Here is a 22,147-nt window from a genome sequence, read left to right as displayed (position 1 = left end):
TACACCAGAGTTCTTATTTTAGTATTAAAATGATGAGCTGTTTACAAGGGAAATTTAGGGCCCATCCACGTACATCCTAGCCCCTAACCAGAAATACACTCACTTTATAGAAAAGTCACTGAAGGTTTTACCTCCTTAAGGAAAGTTTAAGCTGGTTTAAATTTTTCCTCATGGAAAAACTAAAATAAAGAATTCTAGGACAGAACTAAGAAGGGAATGGATCAATTCAACTACACTCACCTGCCTCTCCTTCCACCTGCTTCCCCAGAACTTTGACGACAAACACAAAACATCAGTGTGACCCTAATAAAACCCAGAGCTCTACACAATCAGTCTATGGAAAGAGTCACATGCAAAATCACAGCGTGCAGGGCCCACACGTAACTAAAAGGGAATTGCTCATCTTCACTTGTATCTCGCAAAGTACAGTCCGCCTTCTGTGTCCGTGGGTTTCAGACCTGAAATTTTGATCCAAGCTTGGTTGATCCGGGAGTTGACTGTGGCTTGGATCATGAACTCCTTATTGCCAAATTCAGACTGAAATTGAAGAAAGTGGAGAAAACCACTAGACCATTCAGGTATGACCTAAATCAAATCCTTTATGACTACACAGTGGAAGTGAGAAATAGATTTAAGGGACTAGATTTGATAGACAAAGTGCCTGATGAACTATGGATGGAGGTTCGTGACATTGTACAGGAGACAGGAATCAAGACCATCCCCATGGAACAGAAATGCAAAAAAGCAAAATGGCTGTCTGAGGAGGCCTTACAAATAGCTGTGAAAAGACGGGAAGTGAAAAGCAAAGGAGAAAAGGAAAGATATACCCATTTGAACACAGAGTTCCAAAGAATAGCAAGCAGAGATAAGAAAGCCTTCCTCAGCGATCAATGCAAAGAAATAGAGGAAAACAATAGAATGGGAAAGACTAGAGATCTCTTCAAGAAAATTAGAGATACCAAGGGAATACTTCATGAAAAGATGGGCTCAATAAAGGACAGAAATGGTATGGATCTAACAGAAGCAGAAGATATTAAGAAGAGGTGGCAAGAATACACAGAAGAACTGTACAAAAAAGAACTTCACAACCCAGATAATCACGATGGTGTGATCACTCACCTAGAGCCAGACATCCTGGAATGTGAAGTCAGGTGGGCCTTAGGAAGCATCACTACGAGCAAAGCTAGTGGAGGTGATGGAATTCCAGTTGAGCTATTTCAAATCCTGAAAGATGACACTGTGAAAGTGCTGCACTCAATATGCCAGCAAATCTGGAAAACTCAGCAGTGGCCACAGGACTGGAAAATGTCAGTTTTCATTCCAATCCCAAAGAAAGGCAATGCCAAAGAATTCTCAAACTACTGCACAATTGCACTCATCTCACACGCTAGTAAAGTAAAGCTCAAAATTCTCCAAGCCAGGCTTCAGCAATACGTGAACCGTGAACTTCCGGATGTTCAAGCTGGTTTTAGAAAAGGCAGAGGAACCAGAGATCAAATTAGTAACATCCGCTGGATCATCGAAAAAGCAAGAGATTTCCAGAAAAACATCTACCTCTGCTTTATTGACTATGCCAAAGCCTTTGACTACGTGGATCACAATAAAGTGTGGAAAATTCTGAAAGAGATAGGAATACCAGACCACTTGACCTGCCTCTTGAGAAACCTGTATGCAGGTCAGGAAGCAACAGTTAGAACTGGACATGGAACAACAGACTGGTTCCAAATAGGAAAAGGAGTACATCAAGGCTGTATATTGTCACCCTGCTTATTTAACTTATATTCAGAGTACATCATGAGAAACGCTGAGCTGGAGGAAGCACAAGCTGGAATCAAGATTGCTGGGAGAAATATCAATAACCTCAGATATGCAGATGACTCCACCCTTATGGCAGAAAGTGAAGAAGAACTAAAGAGCCTTTTGACGAAAGTGAAAGAGGAGAGTAAAAAAGTTGGCTTAAAGCTCAACATTCAGAAAACTAAGATCATGGCATCTGGTTCCACCACTTCATGGCAGAGAGATGGGCAAACAGTGGAAACAGTGGCTGACTTTATTTTTCTGGGCTCCAAAATCACTGCAGATGGTGATTGCAGCCATGAAATTAAAAGATGCTTACTCCTTGGAAGGAAAGTTATGACCAACCTAGATAGCATATTAAAAAGCAGAGACATTACTTTGCCAACAAAGGTCCGTTTAGTCAAGGCTATGGTTTTTCCAGTGGTCATGTATGGATGTGAGAGTCGGACTATAAAGGAAGCTGAGCGCTGAAGAATTGATGCTTTTGAACTGTGGTGTTGGAGAAGACTCTTGAGAGTCCCTTGGACAGCAAGGAGATCCAACCAGTCCATCCTAAAGGAGATCAGTCCTGGGTGTTCATTGGAAGAACTGATGTTGAAGCTGAAACTCCAATACTTTGGCCACCTCATGCGAAGAGCTGGTCATTTGAAAAGACCCTGATGCTGGGAAAGATTGAGGGCAGGAGGAGAAGGGGACGACAGAGGATGAGATGGTTGGATGGCATCATCGACTTGATGGACACAGGTTTGGGTGGACTCTGGGAGTTGGTGATGGACAGGGAGGCCTGGCGTGCTGTGGTTCATGGGGTCACAAAGAGTTGGACATGACTGAGCGACTGAACTGAACTGAACTTGGTTGATCCATGGCTGTGACTCATGAGGTCACATGGGGGTGGCTGTATTCACTGTAGTCCACCGTTTTATAGAAGGGACATGGGCATCTATGGATTTGTGGGCTCCTCAAATCAATCCCCCAGGAATCCTGAGGGACGACCGTCTATTAAAAGTGATTCGTTTCATAACTCACCACAACACGCCTCAGGAACACTTCCTCTCTGCCTGACGAGATGTTGTTTGGAAATACTTCAGACCCCCAATTCTTCCTCAAGCCCCTCACGCAGATCTTTCTCTTCCTGCCTCCCTACTTACTTCTCTACTGATTGACCCAATCCCTTTACCTTCACTACCACCTTCAATGCTTTCCACCTATCCACCCCTCTCTTCCCACATCACAAAAGCATTATTAAAAGGCTCTCTTGTAAATGTAGATGTCTTAGAGATTTTTTTTGAACAAAAGTTTTGAGGAACCAGTGTTCCTTTCTTCGTTAGGAATTTTAGGTGGGTCCCTAAAATTTTGTTGAGGAATGTGCAAAGGTAACAGAAAGCAAATTTAGTGGAGGCTAACTTTTGACTGTGATTTGCAATCAATTATTTCAGTTAAGTTTAGGTTCATTGGTCCAGGGCTGCAGCCACAATCTTAGAAATAGAGATGTTGACAAGATTTGTTAATACATGAGTTTTAGGTACTAGTTAGTATTCTTTGGGGCTTCCCCAAAGAATGGTTGCTCAGTGGTAAAAGAATCTGCCTGCCAATGCAGGAGACACAAGAGACATGGGTTCAATCCCTGGGTTGGGAAGATCCCTTGGAGGAGGAAATGGCAACCCATTCCAGTATTCTTGCCTGGAGATTCCTGTGGACAGAAGAGCCTGGTGGGCTGCAGTCCATGGGGTTGCAAAAGAGTCAGACGCTATTGAAGTGACTAAGGAATAACAACATTATTAAAAGGATAATGACCCATTATCTCTCTGCACTAATTTTTCCAAGTATAAAAATAATATGTGTTCATAACAGAATATTTATAAATATATGGAGAATAAAATTTAAATGATCCATTAAAAATTAAATAAATAAAGCCTATGTTCATCTTATAGAGGCTACTGGTAGCAATAAAAAAAAAACACAATATGTAGCAAAGAGTCAAACCATATTGGCCTCTCTCATTTACTGACGGCGTCTTCAACTCAATCACTAATCTCACTGAACTTCATTTATCTTGTGTATGAAAATAAATATAAACATACCAGGTCTTTCAACTTCTCAAGGTTGTTGTGAGGCCAGAATAAAAAAAAAAATTTTTTTTAATTAAAATAAAAGACAAAAAACACCTTGAGAATCACTAAATCTGTGGTCCAGGCAAAAATGAAAGCCAATCATGGGCATTATCGTCTCCTAACTGGTTCTTCCTCCTCCTTACATCCCTGACTTACCAAATCTTCGTACTTCTCCTCTCTCCCAGGTAAGTAAAAGTGTTCTTTCTCAGCTACCACTACAGGGCTGGATAAAATGCACCCTGATGGATGTGTAAATACCAGTGGTGTCATTCTTTTAAACTGTGAATTCCTAGTTAGACTGTGCCCATCCCGATTTTGTGTGTGTGTGAATTTGTGTACAGTATCCATCCTAGGACCGCAGCGTGAGGGCATGTAGTCAATGCAACCAGGAACAGCAGTGATGGGCTCACTCAGAGACGACTCCCTGGATTTGTGAGACCTGAAAGTGCCTCACTCTTCACTTTTTCTTTTCTTCAATTAGACATCAAGCTGGAGGCAAAGTTCTCCCTACTTGAAAGTAAGGAATCATTACTCCAGTGCAACGTGACTAGCTAGAGCTCTTGACCAAAATCTGTAACTGTGAAAGATTTCTACTCAAATTTCTGTTAAAATTTTGAAGAAAAATATATGCAGAAGAACAGAGGAGTGCCTGGAGGAGTGAGGAGCTGAGGCAGAAAGGAAAGATGTGAACCAAAGAGGAAAGGAAAGATGTGAACCAAAGAGGAGAAGCTCCGGATGTCCTGAGGCTGGAGGCAGGCCAGGCCACAGGGCTGTCAGGGAGGGGCGGGATCTTCACTCTCTCAGGGGTTTGTGCTCAAAAAACAAGCTCCTGGCTCCACTGCTTTTTCACCTTTCCAGTGACAAACTACTCAATGAGAGAGATGGAGCTTTTCCTAGGTAACTACTCAATGAGAGAGATGGAGCTTTTCCTAGGTGCGACCAGCAAACTGCCTTCCAGGGCACTGCAGCCTGTTACTAATAGCACTGGCTATCATTCGGGGCTCTCACCATGTGCCAGGATGCTGTGGGAAGTGCTTCTAAAGCCCTCAAGGCAGGTACGGGGCTGGATGGTGGTGGTGGTTTAGTCGCTAAATCGTGTCTGACTCTCGCGACCCCGTGGACTGTAGCCTGCCAGGCTCCTCTGTCCATGGAATTCTCCAGACAAGAATACTGGAGTGGGTTGCCATTTCCTTCTCCAGGAGATCTTCCTGACCCAGGGATCAAACCCCTGTCTCCTGCATTGCAAGCAAATTCTTTACCGACTGAGCCACCACTGTGGTTCAAATATTTACTTCCTTTCACCAGGGTGGGGGATTATATTTGGGTTGGCCAAAAAGTTCATTCTGATTTGTCTGTAAAAACCCAAACAAACTTTCTGGCCAATCCAGTACTCCTCTCCCGTTCACTGGGACAGGAATCAGTGACAGTCTCACTCTCCTTCTCTCCCTTCCCTTCTCCCTCTCTCTGTCCCCCAGGAGCAGGGGCTGCTCTATCACTCTGGCGCACCGTGAACGTGGCAGGGAGCAGTAGCACTGACGCCAGGCCACGGTGAACATGGAACACAGAAAAGAATGAACTTCTGTGGTGATGGTTTAACACAGTGTAACTTAATTTCGCCTTTCTTGGGTGGTGGCTCAGTGGTAAAGAATTCACCTGCAATGCAGGAGACATGGGTTCAATCCCTGGGTCAGGAAGATCCTCTGGAGAAGGAAATGGCAACCATTCCAGTATTCTTGCCTGGGAAACCCCATGGACAGAGGAGACTGGTGGGCTCCAGTCTCTGGGGTCGCAGAGAATCAGACATGACTGTGCCTACACATACACACATACCCACCCACCCACGTACACACATACACACACACACACAACTTAGTTTCAGCTGCCATGATCATATGGGAAGGGCTCCAAGAGGGTAACTGCCCAAGATGACATGACCAACAGCGTCCCTCTAACTGCAGAGCCCACAGTCTTCTGGCCCCACTTCCACCCCCCAGCCCTCCTCCAGCCACTTGCCATCCTTTGCCGATTGACCTTGTCTCTCCCTCGCAGCCTGATCCTGGGCAGCAAGGTCCCTCTGGCAACTGCAAAGGAAGCTCCCACTTCCCTTTACCAGGTTCTCCCTCACATCAGCCCTGTTAGCCACCTTCCCATTCCTCAGACATTTTTTTGGGGGGGACTTCCAGGACCATACACCTCTCCCTGCCTCCTCCTGGGCATTTCTCTTTATGCCCCAGGGAGCCTGACTTGGCAGTTACAGCACAGTCTTCAGAATCAGACAGGATCCCAAAGGTCAAATCCAGTCTCTTCCTTTCACCAGCTGTGTTCCTAGGCAAGTGATTCATCTCTCTGAGCCCCTGTTTTTTAAATGGAAGACTGGAATAACAACCCCTCCCTCTCGGGCTGCTGCGAACATCATTAAATGATTTGGCCTGAGTGAAGGAAACAGTCCAACTGCACGGCCACGTGTCGCTTAGTTCACTCGCTTGCCTGAGAGTTGCTCGGTACCACTTGCCCTGCCCTTCTCCCTCTCTGCTTGGTTCATTAAGAGGCTTCTCTAGGCCCATAAGACTCCCTCTGTCAACAAACTGAACACAAAGATCCAGAAACAAGTCAGCTAGATCCATTAGCAATTATCCAGCCTTGAAACTCCTCCAGAATCTGACCTCTTCTCATTACCTCCACAGCTTCCACTCTAGTTCAGATCGCCATCACCCCTCACCTGGATCACTGCTTTCGTCTCCTATCTGCTCCCTCCGCCCCCTTCCCTCCACTCAATAGTCTGTCTCCACACAGCACTCCCAGCATGTCACACAGAAGTCACACCAGGCCCTTCCTTGACTCCCAATCTCCCAAAGACCCTCCGGCCCTTCCCTCTGTGCTCGGAGCTGCCACGTTCTATGCTGTGCATGCGTGTGTGCTACGTTGCTCAGTTGTATCCGACTCTCTGAGAGCCAATGGACTGCAGCCTACCAGGCTCCTCTGTCCATGGATCCTTCAGGCAAGAATACTAGAGTGAGTTACCATGCCCTCCTTCAGGGGATCTTCCCGACCTAGGGATCGAACCTGTATCTCTTATATCTACCTGCATTGGCAGGAGGGTTCTTTACCACTAGCATCAACTGGGAAGCCCCATTCTACGCTGCTTCCCCTGCAAATGGACTCCCCACCCCCCAACCTCCCTGTCTGACAAGAGCATCTTTGATTTTCAGTTACTCCTGTTGGAAACTTAGAAATCATCTAGTCATTTTTAACACCCCTGTTCTTCACCCCTGCATACGTCCACACAGCTTTTTCATTCTTTCCAAACACTTCCTAGAGTAACCTCTCTTTTCTATGCTCATGATGGAGCTATAGCTCCCCTTCATTCGGAGATCCTCCTCTGACCCTTGGACAAACCACGTCCCCATTTATGCTCTACTAGCTCCTGACTTTGCACTGCATTGACTGTTAGCAGCTGCACATGTGTGATAGCATTGGATTCCTCTCTCTCTCCCCCACTGACTATAAACTCCACAAGGGCAGCTCTCAATAAATGCCATTAGATGGATGAATTGAGCTACGTTGTTTCTTTGTCCTTGTCCCTACCTATCGTGGAAGCTTCTGGAAGGACAGAGCTGCGTTCGTCACTACTTGTATCATCCTCACTCCCCACCGCCCCCCTCCCACCCCCGCCTCCTCCCAGCCACAGCACTTAGTGCAAAACGAAGAGCACACTACAGCGAAGATTGATCGCCGTGTCCCCTTCGCTTATTCAGATGTTGGGTTTGGGGCAAAAGCAAGCCCTCACTTCCAAGTGACCAGTCAGGCAGCCAGGCCCTGCCAGCCCCAGGAACCCAACAACCACGACCGTCTGTTTCCACAGCGGCCCACCAGGCTGGCAGCGCTTCTCGCCTTTGCCTCCTGATTCTGCAGTAATTAGAAACAGCAGTCCTCGCCACGTCGCGCTCCCCGGAGCACCCGGCTGGATGCGCGGAACACATGTAGCTGCGAGACCACCTGCCGGGAAGAGAATAGAAGAATCATTTGCTGAACATGGCAGGGGCGATGGCTAAGGGGATGAGCCGCTGCATAGCAAATAGCCTCCCCATCTTCCCCAAAGCCCTAAATAATTTCTCCACTTGAAAAAAAAAAAGAGAAAATACACGATTAATTTTTCATGTAGATCATCCCACTTGGAAGCGTAGGGAAGGGCTGCAGCATACTAACAGCCAGACTTGAGCTGCCAAGTCACTGGCTAAGACACAGCCAGGGAGAGGGAAGAAAAAAGAAAACCCACGGCGTCTACTTGTGGTGCGTGGTGCCCAGGGGGAAGGGACAGAAAGGAGGGCTCCCGCTTGCTCTCTCTCGCCTTTTAGGGTCCTGCTTCAGGCCCTGGCGTGGTCCCTTCCACTGTCACTTTTGGTACCATAACACTGTGGGTTAGGTCGTCTTCCTTTTCTACACGAGGAAAGCGAGGCGCGGGGTGATGGGGCCCAGAGGAGGCCCAGCAGGATTCTGAGCCCAGCGCCCACTTGCCTTCCACACACCCACCACCACCGGCCGAGTCCCAGCTGGTATTCAGGGAGCCGCTGGGTGACCATCCGTCCAACAGTGTGGCAGGCTCGCCTTCATTGCCTCCACGTGGTCCAATTCAGATTTCTCTGTCCACGCGTTAACTGTTTATCACCAGCTTGAGCCCTGACCAACGCTAAGCAGAGTGGAGAGGAGCAGAGACAGCAACTTGGATTCCCCTTCTGAGCATCCCTGAATCCGATTAGGGTCCTTCCAATGTAAAATCTGGGCTTCCCAGATAGCTCAGTGGTAAAGAATCTGCTTGCAATGCAGGAGATGCAGGTTCGATCCCTGGGTTGGGAAGATCCCCTGGAGGAGGTCATGGCAACCCACTCCAGTATTCTTGCCTGGAGAATTCCACGGACAGAGGAGCCTGGCGGGCTACGGTCCATGGGGTCACACAGAGTCAGAAATGACTGAAGTGACTTAACACACACAGCAACATAAAACCCGGAGCCTGGCGGGCTACCGTCCACGTGTCACAGAGAGTCAGACACAACTGAGTGACTGAGCACGCGAGTACTTCCACCTTCGAAGAGAGAAAGTTGCATCAAATCCCTAATCCTCCACCACGTGCCTTGTAACTATCCATCAACCTCCTTCTCCTATGACCCAGGTGCTTTTCCAGCTGTTGCCAGTGTGTGCTGGGACTTTTGAGCAAGTGAGTTTGTGCGCAACTCCCTCAAAACTGTCTTGGTTTCCCACAGCCCTTGGGCTCTCCCAGACATAAGCCCCTGTTGGTTTTCAAGGCCAGATATCGGGCTCCCTGGGCTGGGGAGCCCAATGTGGGGCTCAGACCTCTCGCTCCTCATGGGAAACCTCCATGACTGTGATATCCCTCCTGTTTGTGGGTGGCTACACTGAGGCTATGGGTTCTGGCTAGATTGTGTCTGTCCCTCCTAGCCATCCTGGTGTGACCTTTTCTCTGTATCTTTAGTTGAAAAAATCTGTTCTGTTCTGCTAATTTTCAGGTTGTTCTCAGAAAGATTTGTTCAATATGTAGATGCAGTTTTGGTGTGTCCATGGGAGGAGACAAGCTCAGGATGCTCTACTCCGCCATCTTCATCTGGACCTTATTTCTGTTTCTTAAGCACAGTAAGCCTGTGACCTTCTCAAGACCTCTGCACGTACCTGATGCTTAAAACGTCTTTCCCCAAGGTCTCCACTCTTTCTCGTCATTCGGATCTCAGCTCAAATGCCACTCGCCTCCCAAGAGAGTCCTTCCCTGACCTCCTTATCTAATGGCTGTGCCTGTCACCAACCCCAGTCACATTTTATCCCATCATCCAATTGTCATTTCTTCACAGAGATTATCTGGTTTTATCTTGTCAGTTTATGGGCTTACTTAGTTATTTTCAATCTACTCTCCACAGACATAAGCCTCATGACAGCAAAGACCTTATTTGTCTTACTTACCCTGATACCCCCTATGCCCAGAGCAAAGCCTGATATATCACAGATACTAATAAATATTGACAGAAGGAATACATCTATGAATAAATCAATTCTGAACCTAGTTTCCCATGAATGGTAGAGTCAGAAGTTTCTCTTTGCTTTGGATAGTGCCATTGGTGATCCTTTCTAATCTTGTACCACTTGCTCCAGCTTGCCAACAAGATATTTTCAGCTTCTGCTGTACTATTAGCTTCTCAGTCCCTCTTCTCAGATAAAGCGTATGTCTTTATTTTTTTAAAAAGCCTTATATCAGGCATTTTTCCTCTATTGCCCTGGCTTTGTTTTACCCAATTGCCAGTAGTAGATTTCTTCACTTACGATTTTAAACATCACAAAACATTTATGAAGATCAAAGCCAAGCTAGCCTTTTCTCCCTTTAGTCCTGTGCAATCACACACATTCTCCATTCCTACAGTTTATTGTCTAATTTTATTATCACCCAAGGATGCAAGATGATTTATTTGTTAACAAAGGTTCAGATTATTCAAATACTCCTTTATCTGCTCTGGAATAGCCATTCTTTTTCTATTGCCTTAATTGTGTATTATTAGACATCTTGGTTTTGTTTTATGATATGTGGCCTTGCTGCTGCTGCTGCTGCTGCTAAGTCGCTTCAGTAGTGTCCAACTCTGTGCGACCCCACAGACGGCAGCCCACCAGGCTCGCCCGTCCCTGGGATTCTCCAGGCAAGAGTACTGGAGTGAGGTGCCATTGCCTTCTCTGATATGTGGCCTTAGGATATACTAATGAGTTTAGACATTCTCACACATATTTTAATAAAAGTCATTTAAACTCATAACTTGTCTACGAGCTAAGAAAACATCATGGATTACTCTCTTGGGAAGAAAAACTGAATTAAGTGAGTTTTTCCTGCATCCTGATATGAAGACAACCCAAGCTGTTGAATGTCCTCTTTTTGCTTATCTTTCCATACTGACCCAATCCTATCACCCTTCAAGAGAAAGGAGAAACCCCCTCAAATATCAAATTTTGAGCAGCACAGCAGCCTGAAGTGTCCAGGCACCCTCAGAAAGGATTTTGCAAAATCTTGCCGATTACAAACATTAATTGGTCTCTAGTCTTCACAGCACACAGAAGAGAAAAGCAGTCTAAGGAATTACACTGCCCCAGTTTCACTGTAGCTTGCTTTCCTTAGCTGTTTTGTTTTGTTTTTCAGTTTGGTTTCTGTGGGTTTGTTTAACATTTCCCCTCTGTGAGCCACAAGTTGCTGAATAATCCATCTGCAAAATTAGGGGACTAAGCTAAGGTCGGATTTTCTATTTGAAAGAAAATAGTCTCCCACCAGAATCATGAAGGTCTCCCAGGGCCTTCTGTTGGGCTCCCTTTATGCATCTCCAGAAACTGTCTTGTTCTATGACTTCCTCTTCATCCCCTGTGTGTGTGTGTGTGTGTGTTAGTCACTTAGTCATGTCTGACTCTCTGGAACCCCATGGACTGTAGCCCACCAGCTTCCTCCCTGTCCATGGAATTTTCCAGGCAAGAATACTGGAGTGGGTTGCCATTCCCTTCTCCAAAGAATCTTCCCAACCCAGGGATCAAACCCAAGTCTCTTGCATTACAGGCAGATTCTTTACCATCTGAGCCACTGTACCTCTCTATAGCTGACAGATGTGGCTGTGTGAGTCTTAATCCAGAGAGCCTGGGATCTCTGAGACCTCACTGAGATGCAGAAATGGATGAATGCCCTGAGCAGCCACCTCACTTCAGTAGAGAAGACCTGAAGCAGCTTAGTCTGACCTGAAATTAATTCCTCTTTTTAATGAATTGCCCAAGGGACTTCCTTTCCCAATTTTCCTTCTGGTTTTATAGCTTTCTTTAGAGTCCCTGCCCTTCATTGTTCTCTCCATCCCTCCTGGGTCTGGCACTGGGGAAATTGTTTCTTCTTGGGCTGGACCCTCACGGTTTACGGTCATCGGTACTGAAACTTCCCTGCGGCTCCTGAGTTCCCCACTCATTTTCTTCCCAACAGGAAGCAGCGGGTTTAAAGTGGTTGCATTGTCTTCTTTCCAAGTCATAAAATTTTGTTCCCTGTGATTTAAGAACCTCTCATAAGCTGCATGGGTCTCCCAATGGACAACAGTGGTTAAATCCCAGCAAGCATCCTGGTATTAGATTCTGGGTTTATGATGACGTGTGACCCCAGCAACCAAGCCATCACCAGCTGGCATTGGCAAAATTTTCAAAGCACTTTAAAAATCTAGCTCTCCCTACACACCAATGAAGTGTTGATTAATATGGCTAACTTTAATGTAGTCAATTAAGGCCATAAAATCTATAAAGGTCTGTGTAGCTGACCCAGGCCCCTTCATTTAGCCCAAAGACAGATCATTTTTGCTGTATTGCAAGCCCTGCAGGAGGAAACAAGAAAAGCTTTATTCTCTGTGTCCTTGAGCTATTTGGAGGCTGTTCCCTTTGCTTTTCTCCTTCCAACTCCTCCCACTTAGCCCCACACTCCCTAGAATATAGAGAATGGAAAGCATAACTTTCCTAACATTAAAGAAAAATGTAGATATGGATGCATTATTTTTTGTTTGGAAAGAGCCCTTCCTCAGTGAACACAAAGCCTTTTACAAAACAGCCATTTCCTGGACTTCCCTGGTGGTCCAGTGGTTAAGACTCTTCACTTCCAATGGAGGGGGACACAGGTTCTATTCCTGGTCTGGAAAATGAGATCCCACTTGCCGTGTGGCCAAAAATACAAACACAATAAACCCTACCATTTCCTAACATGGAGGAGGAGAAGAACTTGTATAAAGATGGTAGAACTCAGATACAGCTAGAGATAAGATGGTCCAAGGTCTCACATTTGGGAGTCAGGGGTAGAATAAGAAAAGGTTGTTGGACTTGCCCAGAACTCCATGGTGTGGGGCACAAGCTATAGTGATGTCGGTCTCTGAACACCCACTGCAGAGTAGGCAGCGGTTGGGGGTCACCGAGAGCTGGCCTCAGATCCTTCTCTTTGCATTTTCTCAGGACTCTTAGGGCTGATGGGGCCTTTTCCAGGTCCAGGTCCACACTGTCAGTTTCCAAGGATTAGTCAGAAGCTCCTGTGTGTTGAATGAACTGCCAAGTCATCACTCAGCCTTGGCTCGCAACACTGAAGTCATAATTATCCCAACACAGGTGACCACTGGGGGCCCAAACTAGGATGCTTGACATTTACAGATAGCAATAGTGTGATTGCTTATGTAAATTATATCATAAAATGCAAAGGAATTTAATTATTTTCTGTTGCTTTGGCTGCAACACAAAATGATTTTTAACAAAATTTTTAAGAAGGATTTTTTTCATGTTGAGTCCTGAGAGATTTTCTTTTTGGAGTAGCTATCCATTCTTAAACAGTTAAAAGAAAATCTATGTAAATACAACCTTATATTCATAATTAAGTAGAGTAAAATGTTAATTTTAAAAGCTGCCTGTTTAGTGTGTTTAAGCAGTGTGTGGTGCTGTACGCGAAATAGCTTCTGTGCTTCATTTTGTTAAAACTTTTCATCATGATACTATAGTGAACCATGTAAGGTGAAGGTAGTCTGGGGAGTAGCCCAAATCCAGGCTTCGGAGTCAGTCTCCAGGGGTCCAATCCCATTTCTGCCACTTATCAGTTTAGGGACCCTGAGCATTAAAGTGGCCAAAATGGGACTGGACCCCTGGAGACTGACTCCAAAGAGGACCCTGCCTCTCTGAACCTCAGCTTTGTCTTATGTAGAATGACAATAATCCTCCTCTAATCTATAGAGTGGAAGCTTCAATAAATAAATTGTGTGAATCTCTTAGTCCCATTCCTGCCACATAATAAGCACTTGAGAAACAGAATGCGACAAATTTCAGATATGTCCATGCAAATCATGATGGAGGTGGGGTGCGGGGGAGGAAGAATCTGGAAGGGGAAGAATCACTCGCTATGCTAGGCTGCTGCAGTGGGAGGAGGGTTATTTCACTTACAAAATGTGGACAATGCCAGAGAAAGATGGGTATTGACTTAGAAGAAAGTACCATTCAGCAGCTTTAGAGGGACAGGGAGCCAGATTCTTCGAAGGACATAAGCACACGACCTAAGGAGAGGACTCTGTTGTGCAAAAGTGAGAGAGAGAAGGAAAATGTGAACAGTTGCTCAGACCACTGTCGCCCTTCACTGGTACCACTGGCATGTTATCTAAAGCAAAAATATTTGGGGACAGGCTTTTCCACTTAGGGCCACAGGCCCCTCTGTCCTCTGGAGCTCATCCTGGAAGCCTGCCACCTGCATCAGGTCACCCTGTCTCATATGGCTGGAGCTGGATGTCAGAGGATTTTCCGGAATGGAACAGCATCTGTCGCCCCCTCGTCTATAATTGAGGCAGGGCAATGCACTCTGGAAAACTGAGGTGCTTGTAGGATGTTCAGACATCACTGGTTTGAGCAGGTCATGGAATGCTCAGTTTCCATGAGACGGGACCATATGGCTCAAAGGTGCCTTGATTGCTCAGTTCTTACTCCAAAAAGACATAACTGGCCTTGACCAGAAACAACCGTTTGCATTTCCTTCCACAATATGAACAACTTTGGCAGTGGGACCAGAATGTTGGAAGTTCATCAGCCAAGGACATCAGCCAAGCTCATTAGCCAAGGACATCTTGACTGAGGCAAAGCCCTGTGTTCTTCCCCCTTAGAAAGCAAGGGACTCTCCGGGGGCATGTGGATGGTTTAACGGATCCACGACATAAACTAGTCTTGGTCCTTAAGGGCACCCTTGTGTTAGGTTCAGCAGATGAACCTGTCTTCTTGGCAGGAACAGTAGCCCAGGAACCAAGTCTGTTACGTGGAAGACTCCACCTGTGTTTTAATTTTCCCACCTAGCATGAGGATAACCCTAGCATACACTTCCTAGGATTATCTCGAGAATGAGCTGGTATATCTGATGTGCTTAGAACAGTGTCTAGCATACCCAATGTGTCAATAAATAAGTTTCACTCAATAGATAGCTCTCAATAAATTTCAGTGATAATGACAATGAAGAAGGACAGGAGGGGAAGGAAGGATAGGTGATTCAATGTCAACTAAATCCAAATCCCCCCAGAGAATTCTCTTAGAATTTAGTAAGACAAAAATTGATTTCCAAGAGAAATCAATAAGAATCTAAAAATTTTGTCCTTGTGTTTAGGATTCTCAAAGTTAAATTTGAATCCTCAGTTAGCATCATGTTAACACTCATGATTAGAATGTTTGCTTTGTTCTTTCTTTGGTCTTGGTTTTCTATTTTATTAGTCTCATCTTTTATGCCCTTGATTGTAAGCTATCTGGAATTCCTGTTGGAAGAGGTGAGTTATAAAAGATAAAATAAAAATAAAGAGAAGACACTCCATAAAAGCTTGCTGAATTTATCGAATTGTTGAATCTTTCCACATAAACCAGATTGTTTCTGAAAAAACAAGGAAGCACAAGAGAGAGCGATAACAGAAAAACATAATTCTTATTTTCTTGTTTATGTATCAAAATTCTACCTATGAGAGCAATCCCATTTCTCTTATTTCCTGTTGCCATAGTGCAAATCCCCTCTTCCTTTTGAGAGGGTCTGAGAATCTGTGTGAGGGCAGATGCTTCAAGAGGCTGATAATACCAGTTACCATCAGTCACACACCATCTGTTCACCTCTGCCTCGAGGCATGTGCCGTTTCTTGTGGGAGTGGGCAAATTCAACAACTAATTCCAGGTTCATCTTTTATCATCATTTCACCACTGCCCTACCCTGCCTCATGGAGAAAAGAAGAAAAGAAAAGAAGGGAATGGAAAGGAAAGGAAAAGAGAAGAAAAGAGAAGCACACCTGCATCCTCAAAGATCAAAGAGATCTCATTTGGAGCCATTCTTGAGGTTGCTATGGTGATGGACAATTCTGACCATCAGGGTGCAGAAGTCACTGGTGCTGAGGAAAGCACTGAGTTGCAGAGTTATGGACACACAGGTGCAGAGAGAGCACCAGAGGGCCTCCCCATTTGAGAAAATGACTGGCTTGTTCAGCCCACTCTCCATACTTCCGCAAAGCCTTTCTGATGGAGAGCCAGCCTCTCCACATTCAGGTGGAACATTACCTGACCCTCCTCACAACTCTCAGTATTCTCTGGGGCTCTGGTGGAGTCCTTTTTCCATCACGCTCCAATGGGCCCTCCAATGAACAATTTGAAGGCGTGAGCAATTGCCTCTGAGGCGTCTGAGTTCAGATAATTCAAAGAGGAGCCCAATTTCCCCTCTGCTGTGTCCCTAGGGGACATTCTTCCCTACTGCACCCCCAAAGCTGTAAGCTTCTGAGTCTGTTTCACACCAGGACTGGCTTTCACCTGTTTGGAGAGTGACAAAGAGTATTTCAGGCAGACATGTTTCAATGTCTAACCATTCAGAGAATATCCTCCCCCAAAGTTTTTCTCCACTTTTTTTTTCTCACGCAGTCTTCTTTGCACGTCTCTGTCCCCTATACAACTGTGTGCTGTTCTCATTTAGAGAAATGTTTGTTAATTCCATTAGATAAAGTTCACCTGGCCTAAAAACTGAGCTGACTGGTTTGTGCTAACTAAAGTGAACTGGCAAAAACAGCAGGGAAACATAACAGAGGACAAGAATGTCTCAGATCCAAGGCTGTGGGTCTCCATGGAAAACTGAAAAGCGGGAGAACCAACACACAGTCCCAGCCACGTTCTCCAACTGGTGCTCCTACAAAGTTAAGAAGGCTAAAGTCTCTTTTTTCCCAGTCTCCTTTGAATGTAGGATTGGTGTGTGCCATCATTCTGGCCAATAATCTCTGTAGAAACTTCTAGAAGGTGACTGTTTTCCCCAGTTAAAAAAAAAAAGTACCACCTTTCTGTTCCTCCTGCCTTCCTACCCTCCTTTCTTGCGTGGAGGTATGATGGCTTGAGTAGCCACGTGACAACCATGAGAGAAGTGCCAAGAGGTCCCTACGGTCTTAGCCCTGGCACCATCAAACCTCTAAACAACACTAGCAAGGGCCTATTTCCAGATTTCTTGTTGGAGAGAAAAATAATCCCCATTTTTTAAAACCATCACAGTCAGATTTTTCTTTTACTGGCAGCTGAATGCTTTCCTCAGTGATATAGACCCTCTCATTTTCACGTTCTGACTCTTTCTCAAAATGTGTAGGGAGAGGCAGAGGCCAAGGCCAGTGAAAGGCTACTTCTTGGAAAATTTAAACTCAGTTACCTCATTCAAATCATTTGACAGTGCCCGCTGGTATTCTGTGCATCATTTCTGTTGTTTATAAAAGTTGATCAGGTTAGGGTTTTCTGAGAGCTTCAGAAATTCTGCTGTTCGCTATGACAAATGGAGTAGTTTCCCAATTTCTTCTGACCAAACCATTTCAAAATGGAGGAGGGGAAGGGGGATGGGACAGGCTGCCCAGCAGAATGATAAAGCAGCTTAGCCCTATAATTTTCTGCAGGTGTAGATGAAAGGCCCCTTCAGTAAGAAAAATTCCTAAAGGGCACAATAATGAAGAGAGAAATGGGATCTTAATTTCCTTTTTCCTTTTTATATAATAAGCCTCAATCCTCAGAACTCAATCTTGGGTCCCTTTGAGAAATTTTCCACAAAGAAGAAAATGGAACAAGGATAAATCTAACCCCCAAGGATGACAATGAAAGATATACAAGACATTTTTCCAAACCACTTTGATTGCATTATATTCTCCAGTGACGTTGGCCAATGTTTTGATCTCTTCATTCCCTGGAGCTGTAGTTCATTAGAAGGTAGAGGTAATTTCCTCCAAAGCGGCAAAGGAAACGGGATCCGAGCACTTCCTACTTCCCCAACATTGCCTCTCCACCACATCCCCAGACTATGCAAGAACAAAGTGAATCACACTCTGATCCCCCAGGTTCCTCATCACTTTCATGCTTCTTCAAAACTCTTTTTCAGTTTTCTTCAAGGGACATTTTTCTCTTTGAAGTTGTATGGGTTCATCTGGAATTTTTTTTTTTTCTTTGCAAATTTGCCACCCCATATCTGATCCAAGGTTCTGAGAGAAACCAAGGAAGTCACAGACCACCTACCTAAACCTTTTTCTTTGTCCCCATCTCAGACCTAGAGGAAAATCTTTTCATACATTATATCAGGCCCCCACCCTGAGCTTTAAATAAAGAAGCAAAGAAGACTTGCTGGCTTTGGACCTAAAGAGATGGAAAGTCTGGAAGATGGGCCATTTGGACAATTCTTCATAGGGGATCTTCATATGCAATTCTTCATGCAGGGTGGGGACTGCTATCAGAGTGACTTCTCCTTTTGCAGAGCCTCTCGATAAAGGAAAAATCTGACACAAGATACACAGGTCTTATGACCTAGTCATGAAAGGAAAAGATAACACTTCAAATGACTTAACAATAGATATTCATCTATTTCTTTGTTCAGTAAAATATCTTGAATGATTAGTGCCTTCATGTGTCAGACACTAGGAATAATAAGCAAGGTACAGCCCTCAGGTAGCTCACAATAGGATGGAAGATGGAGGAAGAGACACATCACAATATGGTGTGATAAGCATGTAGAGATGAACATACAGGAGGAGTATATAGGCTTCAACAGTGCTGAGTCAAGGCAACTAACCCAAAGTGGAGAGGGACACAGTTCTGATGCAAGGGGCACTGAGCTAGGACTGTGGTCCTGGAGTGGGAAAGGATGCTCAGGATGTGTGGGTGAGGGGCTCTTTCATTTCCCAGGAGCTGCGTGGGGTCAGAGTCCACACCTGCCAACACTAGAGCTTTCTATTACCTACACTCCAGAAAACTGGACTTTCTCTTCATTTAGACCAAGCTACCTACAGTAGGAGCAAAGCCCATCTACATCAAGTTTCTGTGTGTCTTCACTCTGCCACTTTCTAATTATCCTAGGGAGTACCTCTCTGCAGTGCCAGCCTGGGCAACTGTAAGGTTTAAGAAAGACATGTAGGCAGGGTGGTGAATAATACTAGTTACGTCTGCCATGTCTTTAATGGCAGAATAGCCAATTTCCCTTGTATTGATGTGTCACACATTATTGAACCAGTTCCCCAGTTGTTGGACATTCACTTTGTTTATGGTTAACGATGCTGTGATGAACATCCATTAAAGGAATTTTAAGCAATAGTTTAAGTGAGATAAAAAATTACCCATTTTAAAGGTCTTTATATTTCATCAGTCTTTAAAAATCCACCTTAAGGTCAATATAATTTATACAAAAATGAGCAGTGAACTCCATCTCTGTCCTGTGGATCAGAGATTTGACTTTGTCTCACTGTCCTGCACAAGCTAATGGTTTGATTGTTCATTATAGGAACTTCTCAAAGACCATCAGCTCTTCAATAAACAACATCAAGGGACTTCCCTAATGGTCTAGTGGTTAAGAATCTGCTGTGCAGGGGGGATGGGTTTGATCCCTGGTTGGGGAACTAAGATCCCATATGTCTGCATGCCACAGCTAAGACCCAACACAGCCAGATAAATAAATAAATATTTTTTAAAATAAATAAAGAATGTCAATAGTCAGAGAGTGCCCTGACATTATTCTTGCTGTTTTTACCCACCCTGGATGGTTGTGGTGTGGTTCTGACCCAATCCCAATTAAGTGTCATCTCCCTCCCCATCCTCCACTGAAAGACCTACCTTAAACTAAACTTCATTCTCATTAAGTTCTGACTTTACTTCCCCTTTCTGAGACATTGCCAAAGATTTTCAAGACAGTGGCCTCCTTCACAGTGGTAAACAATAAACTCAGCTGTGTCTTAGCAGCAGGCTGTGTTGGTGATATTTGGGGAGCCAACTTTTGACGGGGAACATCTTATGACATTTTGCATTGTGATGTCCTCAAGCTTCCCGTTGGAAAGGTTGTACTAGTTGGTACTCCCAGCAAAACTGCACAGTCATACCCATTTCCCGTCTCTCACACATAGCAGTTTCTTCACTGTCTTTTATAGTTGCTAATTTAAGAGGCTAAAGAGCCAAATTCTCATTTCTATTTGCATTTCTTTACTATTTGGTTAGCTTTGAAGTCAGTCTTGTCCCACTTACCACAGCTCTGACCATAGCTCTGTAAATCTTGGCTCTGTGCCTTAGAACCCACTTCTGTGAAGTGGGGTGTGTTAGTCTGAGTTCTCTAGAGAAATAGAACCCACAAGACATATGTTTTTCAGAGATACATATATTTTTCAAAGAAAGAAAAATAGAAAGATTGATTGATTTCCTATGAAGAATTGGCTCATACAATCACGGAGGTTGAGAAGTTTCAAGATCTGCAGTCAGCAAGCTGGAGACACAGGAAAGTCAGTGGTGTAAGGTCCAGTCTGGGTCTAAGTCCAAAGGCAGGAGAAAATGGATGCCCCAGCTCAAAGACTGTTAAGTAGATAGAGAGAATTCCTTCTTACTCAGCCTTTATTCTATTCAGTCCTTCAGTTGATTAAGTGAGGCCCACCAACACTGGGGAGGGCAATCTGCTTTGCTCAGTCTACCAATTCAAATGTTAACATCATTCAGAAACAGTCTTATCGACATATCAGAAATAATGCTAACCAACTATCCAGGTATCACTGGTCCAGTCAAGTTGACATAAAATTAACCATCATGTGGGAGTCATAATAGTCTCTATTAAAGAGAGGGTTGCTGTGAGAATTAAATAACACAGGCAAAGAGCTTAGAATGCTGCCTGGCACATAGTAGGCACACAATAAAATATTTATGAAATTTATCTGGGAAAGTCACTTGGTATCAGAGGAAGAAGATTCTATTGCAAATGTTGAGTTTAGCTTTAAATTCTTGAAAGATTTTTATTTCATCATTTTCGAATTGCTTTAACGGCATTCGTATTTCACAATGGCATGATTAATCTACCAATTCTACACCTTTGCTTAGAGGGTGAACGTGGCTTAATCACAGGAGGTCAGTGTCTGAGTGGAAGGTGAGGTGCTCCCCAGCAGCCTGGCTGAGCCCGGAGGTTCTATCCCACTGAGAAATGGAGAATTGTATGATGAGCCCTGTTGATTTACCAGCCAATTGTTCTAGTTAAAAACTCAAATAGCAATTTTCTTCTAAATGCAAATCATAAGCCCATTCACTCCATGAATTAATTTGAATGACAATACCGCAGCGAAGAATTGCGAACTCTGCTTTTTCATCCCAGGCTAGACCTCTATTTCTTAAAGAAAAAGCAAGGAGGAAGGGGAGGAATGAAGAGGGTCAAGCCAGGCAGGATCCTTGATGATGATTTCATGACACTCAGCTCCCAGAAATTACAATAAAGGGACATAAAATAATGGCACCAATTTCTTCAAAATGGCACTGTATTCCTTCAGGGATGGTTGGAGACTTTGAGGTGTTCGTATGCATAGTCTTTGAACTAGAAAAGATACTTGAGATCTCAGCCCTCCCTCTGTTGAAAACCATCCTGTGACTCCCAGTCCCCCTGCGCCAGAATTGAAATTCAAAGTGAAAAAGGTTTCTAACCATCCCTGCATCCAGCCCTGCTCCCACCCTGCCCACCGCCCCCCCCAGAGGAAGCCCCACAGGAGTCACATTCCCAGCCACCTCAGAAGCACGTGGCCTGGGGGACCTGTGGGAGGCTGCGGGTATTCTGACACTCTTTCTGCTCTGTGACACCCTCCAGGTGACACCCACCTACATTCTAAGAAAGAAGGAGGCCATCTCAGATATTCTACAGAAGACAAGAATTTTAAGTGACGCAACTCCAGGCATCTTATTATCATTTTACTTGTTAATTAATGGATTCAAGAATTTCTCATTACTAAGCCCTGGCCTCATTCTCCCATTTCAGAGCTCAGACTAAGCTGAGTCATGGGGGAGAGCCTCCAGCATTTATTTTGAATAACAAGACTGTTCAATGAGGGAAAGGAGAAAATTAGAGACCACAAGATGGTGAGGGGAAGTTCTGGAGGCAGAAGTTTGGGCATTTGTGAAGTTAAGAGAATTTGTGGGCATTTAGCAATTTGCCAGCTTTCACCCCAACTCCTACCCCCTCTTCCTCCTTCCCTAGGAAGTCAGGGTCTCCAAGACCACCCCATGTTCAGTGTTTTCTGGGAAGACTCATGTGGTTCATGGCTGAGGTTTGTTACAGTGGAAAGATACAAGGTAAAATCAAGAAAAGGCACAAGCTTCCAAAAACCGTTTCTTGGGAGTCATGCAGGACACAGTTCCTCCAGCAGCAAATCATGACAACTCGTATGGTTCAGTGCCACCCAGGCAAGCTC

At 44.7% G+C, this 22,147-nt stretch overlaps 1 protein-coding gene across 2 annotated transcripts in view; it reads right to left on the bottom strand.

Moving 5' to 3' along the window:
• The window catches only part of FUT8 (fucosyltransferase 8), a 367,612-nt gene that overhangs the window by 10,338 nt on the left and 335,127 nt on the right, over positions 1-22,147 (bottom strand). For both annotated transcript variants that reach the window (XR_014059426.1, XR_014059425.1), the window contains exon 13: positions 7,800-7,904. The gene's annotated coding sequence lies outside the window, so the exon portion shown is untranslated. The remainder of the gene's footprint in view (positions 1-7,799; positions 7,905-22,147) is intronic.

The sequence above is a fragment of the Giraffa tippelskirchi genome, chromosome 7 (genome assembly GCF_054371585.1).
Source record: "Giraffa tippelskirchi isolate mGirTip1 chromosome 7, T2T-mGirTip1v1.2.pri, whole genome shotgun sequence".
Classification (NCBI taxonomy): domain Eukaryota; kingdom Metazoa; phylum Chordata; class Mammalia; order Artiodactyla; family Giraffidae; genus Giraffa; species Giraffa tippelskirchi.
The sequence above is the reverse complement of the archived record's forward strand: the minus strand, read 5'-3'. Positions and strand labels throughout refer to the sequence as shown.